Below are 6,970 nucleotides of genomic sequence, written 5' to 3' on the forward strand. Positions count from 1 at the left end.
TCTGATCTGGGTCACTTTCATATGTGGTTCTGAATCCGATACATATCTGATGTTTCAGAAAGCTGCTGTTTGATGGTCATGTCGCATTAAATCCATCTTTTACGTCACTGACACAAGACAGACGCCGATTATCAGCGCCGGAGAAGACATCGCGAACACTTCCTGACCATCCGGTGAAACTGTTGGGAAGACAACGTTGGAGAAACGTGAACATTTTATTTGTTCTGTATAATCTGCAGATTCTGACAGAAATCTGCAACTATCCTTTGAAGCAGCGCTCCTCTAAAACAGCAATAAGGATCATTATTAGGTTATTTACATTATTATGTAAATAACAAAATAACTTAAAGCAAAAATTGGGAAACGTAAAGTCCGAAGTCTTTATATTAAGACCATCAGTCAAACAATACTGTTGGTCTGGGTCTAAACAGAGCGCGTTGTGTGTGACGTCTTTGAAGAAGCGAGGAAGGCTTCTTCAAAGAGCCTTCCTCGCTTCCTCGCAGCTATTTATTGAAAACAGTTACACAACAGTAAACACAAGCACCTCCCCTCATAAACCCCCCTATGGTTCTAAAAGATAAGGCAGTGTGTGTGCGCGCATGTGTAAGCACCTGTGTGTGTGTGAGTACATGTTTGTGTCATGGTTGTGCGTTTGTGTGACCTCCTGCTGATCACAGAAGGATCATAAAAGCAGGAAGCTTACCACACAGGAAACAGATCTTTCAGATAGGATGTGCCTAATAAAGCCTCCCCAGCACCAGAGTAGCAGGGGGAGGTGGTCAGAGACCAAGGAACGTCTTTGATCATATAGTTTAAACTAAGACTTACAAATTTAATTTAAATGACAACAATTAACAATTTGACTCCAACACCCTGCCTGCTTTCTTTTGATTGGGCAGCTTGTGGAAGCCTGCTGAGGGGCTACGTGTGCTTTGTGGGTGCTCAGTGCCTGTAGAGCTGCCTCGAGGGCCGGCGTCCTGCAGGTTTTAATATCACCCTGGGCCAACACACCTGAATCACATGATTAGTTCATCATCAGGCCTGTGGAGACCTTCAGGACATGTTGAGGTCATGTAGCCGTTAAATCAGCTGTGATGGATCAAGGACACGTCTCACACCTGCAGGACTCCGCCCCTGAGGCCTGCAGTTGGACACCTGTGCTGTAGAAGATGACTCTGTGTCAGGAAATCTGTGACAGTAGGAAACACACTCGTTTGGCTTACAGGGATTTTATTTAGTTTGCTGCCTCAGTGTTTTTATCATAGAATGAAACATTTTTAATATTTATTTGAAAGAAATAAGGATTATGTCTCCTTTAACGCCTGTGAAGAAGGTTTGAAAAGTCGACTTCTGTTCCACGTGGAGGTTCAACACGCAGCCTCGGCTCACAGGACCAGAGCGTTTTACATCCATGACAGTCTTCTGATCTTTCCTGGAGGCAAACATGAACGAACATATAAATATGTGTATGTAGGACAGCGTCTGCGTTTAGAGACGCTTCATTGGAGTCATAGACGAGCAGCTCTGAGTCTGATGTGCAGGACTCCTGCGTCTGCTACAGTAAGGATGTAAGGATGTAAGGATGCATCCTCGGCGTGTGTTTGCACGAGCGCAGATTCCTCAGATGTGTGACGTCAGAGGCTTTCTGTGCCCGCTGACCGACCGAGGCCGTCACACCACACGACCATCGCTTCTTTCACGTCGCTGCCTGACGCCGGAGCCTGACCTCACTCATTATGGGATGTCCTGTTCACAGGGATCCCTGCCAATTCCCATCGTCCGCTGCGGGCGTTTCACGGCAATCTGCACAACAATCACTCTTCAGGCAGACGTCAGCGTCTCTGAAATGTTGGCGTTCGTGATGTGAATCTGAGCCCCGTGGGAGAGTTTGCAGAGCTTCACTTTTAAACCACGAAGAACTAAACAGGCTTCAAAAGGTCTCGGGGTGAATGTTTACCGCCACATTCACACACACGAAGTGTTTGATTTGCAATGTTGGTTTGCACTCGTGACATTAACGAGCTCGTTTGGATTCACGTCATAAATGATTCAAAGCCTGTGAACACGAATACAGGGCAGAGACCATAGAGTCAAAATGAAAAGAGTTAATCACGTCACGTTCACACTCAGAGACGGAAACTTGTTTAGCATTAATGTTTTATTTATGACACTGATGTGTTGTTGCTCTAAGGCAGGGGTGGGCAACTCCAGGCCTCGAGGGCCGGTGTCCTGCAGGTTTTAGATGTGTCCATGATCTCAGCTGATTTAAAGGCTAAACGACTCGTCAGCATGTCTTGAAGTTCTCCAGAGGCCTGGTAATGAACTAATCATGTGATTCAGGTGTGTTGACCCAGGGTGCGATCTAAAACCTGCAGGACACCGGTGCTCGAGGCCTGGAGTTGCCCACCCCTGCTCTGAGGAGTTTATCCTAATGGGCATGTCTGAACAGAAACAAACACCAGGGGGCGCTGCAGTCTGTGTGTAGTCTTTGTTAAAACTGCACAGATGTATCAGGATCTTTACCAGGTAGTAAAGTGAGAACAGCACGTGACATTTTGCACCGTGTGGTCGTTCAGATGCAGATTCAGTGAAGTTTGAGTTCATGAAGCTGCAACAACAACATCCACCTGTGACGCTGTCTGGGAGCTTTCACCTGCAGAAATCAGATTTACTGAAGCATCATCGTAATAGAAGCTACGTGACAGCTGAAGAGGGCGTTGTAGGTTTCTCCTCCACAAAATCAGCAACTTTCTTCCTCTCGTTGAACTGTCTGCTCAGGTGAAACACGGGGAACGCACACTTTAGTGCTTTATTCTGCCTCCATACTGCTCATCAGTCACTGAAACACACATTTTGCTCCACAGAGGAAATATCTTTATGTTCAGCAACTCATCACTCTTTTAAAAATGTCTCAAAGCTTCAGTTCAAACTTACCTTCCAGGCTGAGCTCGTGGGCCGAGCGCTGGTCACCACCGTCTCAGAGGAGACGCCGTAGCCATGACCTTTGTGGATCAGCCACTGAGATTCATCAGCGAGCGTCACTCTGAGGGAAGAGAAAACGTAACGAGTCTGACGCTGCACTCGTCAAACATCTGAGAGTCCGAGATTCGAGCTGTCAAAGCGCGTCTGAACTCGAGGAAGGAAAGGAACGAATCTGAGGATGTAAGAGGTGCAGCAGTCGGACGCAATCGGAGCCTTTTCAGAGAATAGCAAAGAGATGTCAAAGCTTCGGCCGTGGTTTGGTTAAAAACGTTTCTAGCCTGGAAACATAAAAACCAGTCTGGGCTCAGATATGATGACCCATCATTGCAGCCGTCAGCAGGAGCTGCTGCAAAGTGCAACTGAAGAAAACTCTGAAGGAATCTCAGGCAGCGTCTTTTTCTGTGGCGACGGTGGACTCCAGATGGACATCAGCAGTAGTGACAGCAGCAGGTGAGCGTGTAGCCTGACCTGACGCCGGTGTGGCTGAGCGGTCCAAACGTGGACCAACTGGATCCAAGCGGTCGGACCATCCATTCAGCTTTGTACACTGGAGAGTTGTAGAGATCTGTGACCCGACAGGTCGTAGTTGCTGTTTCCTCCTGACAGGAGGAAACGTTGTTAGTTTGATGTCATCTGTGTTCTGTACAATCAGCCACGCAGCTGCTTTTAAACCTCACCACAACTTTTTACCAGACGAGGCCTCCACGGTCACGGCCAGCAGAGTCAGCGCACAGAGGAGCACTTTGAAGGGACCCATCGTGGACATTTGTCCCGTCACAGCTCAGAGAGACGTCCAGCGGACATTTTATAGTCCTGACAGACGCCCTGCTTGGACTCAGTTATCACTGCTGTTTGTCTCTTGGCAGATGAGCCGGCGTTTCCACGCTGCTGCTCGTGAACAGGTTTCATCACATCAGCAGAAAGAGCTCAACCTGCACGTATGAAAGGATGTACTGACATGGATTTCTAGACTGTAACTAAAATATGCTGAAATTTTATGACACATTTAGGACAAAATTTGTAACTTTTTATATTTAAATCTAAATGTTACAGGAAACTAAATATTTAGCTAATATGCAAATTTACTGGTCAAAGAAAATATCAAAATAAAAGCTGTGTCTATATGTCAGGTCGGGTCTTACACTCCACCTCTCTGGGAACTCCCAGGCCCTCCAAAGTGTGGAGGCCTATCTCCCCTCACCACACTCCCTGCCGGTGACTGATGCCCTCAGGGGTCGGTGCATTGTTGGTTCTTGGTGTCCGGGGCTGGGCGCTCAGGTCATGTGCCAGCTCACTCCCGGTGGCTACTTGGCGGGGCCTGGCGCCTGCTGCTCGGTCAGGCCTCTTCCGGGGCGCGGGGGGCCCTCGGGCCTCCGGCCTCTGTGCCTGCGGCTCGGTTCACTCTGGCACAGCTGGCTGCCGGCAGAGCCGGCGGGCACGCCACTGCAGCCCCCTCTAGTAGGTCACCCAGTAGCCCGGTGGCTACTGGGTGACCCCTCATCTGGGGATCCTCAGCTCTTCCCAGGAGGGTAGCACGGATGCCCCTCCGGTGGTCCTCCTTGGGCTCTCGCACTCTGGGGCCTCTGGATGTCTGGGGCCTGGATCTCCTCCATGCCTGCTTCATGCCCTGGGGGCGGGGCTATGGCTCTCTACATCCTCTTGCAGACCATTACATGGGGAAACCATTTGAATACAAGCGCGCCGATCCACACAGGTGTGCACACAGGTGTTCACTGTTTGTAGACTTAAATCACACCTTTCTTGGCTGCTACTTCAAAGCACATTGTGCGCTGTCTGTCCTGCGTGCTGCACAACAACATTCAATATTTAGTATTTACTGCTGTTTACACTTAGCTAGATTAATGCGATGGTGTTGTGTTTAGTATGTTGCTTTGTTTTTTTTTTTGCTTGTTCTCTATTCTTTTTCTCTCAACAGGTGATCCAGGAGATTTTTATTTTCCCCCCTTTCTCACTGTCCCTCTCCCCTTCTGTTTTTCTTTTCCTTCCTCTTTCTTTCTCCCTTTCCTATCCCTCACTCATGTCTGTCCCGTCTGTAAGAACTGAAAATAAAATAAAATAAACAATAACAACAAAGGTCGATCAAATGGACCAATACGGCAATGCCATGATGATCCATTTGGCAAAATAAATCCATTGGGTATCCTTGTTGGTCTTCAGACAACAATTCTGACGTCTAAAGAACCAAATGGGACAGGCAAAAAAAAACAAAAGAAAAAACAGCGTTTTATAAGGACAACGCTCGAAAGCCTGTGAGCAAAAACAAAACCAACCCTTTCCTATTGGTCGACCAATCAAAAAATGATATGGCAACATGGTATTTAGTTGTTTAGGAGGGGGAAGTTTTAGGAGTGACGGCGTGTTTTGTATAGTTTTATTATTATTATTGTATTGTTTGTTTTATATAATACAGAAATTTCCTTGAATTGGAGGCCCCTGTATGATTTAATTACGCAATCGAGCACGCCATAAGACGTACGCGAACTTCGTACTTCCTTTGAAAAGTAGTCTCTGAGTTGCATGTACCGGTAGAAATCTGTTTTCTCTAGACTATACTGATCTTTTAAATCTTGGAAACTCATCAAATGGCCATCTTTCATTACTGTACAAATCGCTGTTATTCCTTTTTGTTCCCACTTCCTGAATCCTGAGTCGTGAGCACTTGGTATATCACCAACAACATAGGCAGCCCAGTTTAACATTTTAACCTCCCTTTCCAACTTACTTTGTCTAGGCCAAACCATATCTCTAGAGTGTGGGATGTTATAGGATCAAGGAAATGCTGTAAAGTTTTCTGAAGTTGCTCATTTCCAAGAAAAGTCTGGACTGGGACATCCTGTACTTTTATTTCAATATCTTTCCATTTAGCATTAAAGTTCTGATCACACCACTTTATCGCTGGTCTGGTTTGGGCCGCATGGTAGTAATCTTTCAGATTAGGGAGTCCCACACCACCTTGCTTCCTAGATAGTTGTAATGTTGTGTATTTTATTCTAGGCCTTTTACCATTCCATACAAATCTAGAGATGAGCCTATCCCAGTCCTGGGATCTTAACTGGCAGAGATTGGAAAAGGTACAATAGCCGTGGGAGGATACTCATTTTTATTGTTGTGATTCTTGCACTAAAGTCTAGTGTAAAGTTGACCATCGGTTTAGATCGTGTTTAATCTGAGTGGTCAGTCCATCATAATTAGTTTTAAAAAGTTCACTCAATTGTTTCGTCACAGTTACACCCAGGTATTTTATTTGTTTTGCAGTCCAGTTCAGTTTAAACTTATTTTTAACCTCTTCGGATGGCAAATAGTTGAAAGCCATTATCTGAGTTTTGGTCACATTAATTTTGTACCCCGAATGTTCAGCAAAGATATTAATTACATTAAACAGTGGAATTAAAGTTTGATTTGGATTTTCTAGGTAAAGTATGATATCATCTGCAAATAAGCTGATGATGTGGTCTTCCCCTTTAATATGTATTCCTCTCACTTCCTCACTTTGTCAGATGGTCTGTGCCAGGGGTTCAATATATAGAGCGAAGAGAAGAGGTGAGAGGCAACAACCCTGGTGGGTACCCCTCTCGAGAGATATTTGCTCCGTCAGGCTGCCATTGATTCTAATTCGTAGGAGATTGGTAAATAGATTTGATGCACATCACAGCACCGTCATTAAAGCCAAACCTTTCAAGCACGGCATACAGGAAGCTCCAATCTACACTGTCGAAAGCCTTCTCTGCATCCAGGCTTACTAGGGCCGCACTGCCCTTTTTTGTTTCTATTGAGTTAACTATCTGAAGAGTCCTTGTTATACTGTCTTGAGTTCTACGTCCTGAGATAAAGCCAGTTTGGTCTTCATTTATTAAGTCTGTCATAATTGCCCCATATTGCTTAGCAATCATAGATGTGTATGTTTTGTAGTCCACATTAAGAACCGGGTCTGTAGGTGTTACAATATTCAGTGTCTTTTCCATCTTTA

Source organism: Neolamprologus multifasciatus, chromosome 11, assembly GCF_963576455.1.
Source record: "Neolamprologus multifasciatus chromosome 11, fNeoMul1.2, whole genome shotgun sequence".
NCBI classification, from domain to species: Eukaryota; Metazoa; Chordata; class Actinopteri; order Cichliformes; family Cichlidae; genus Neolamprologus; species Neolamprologus multifasciatus.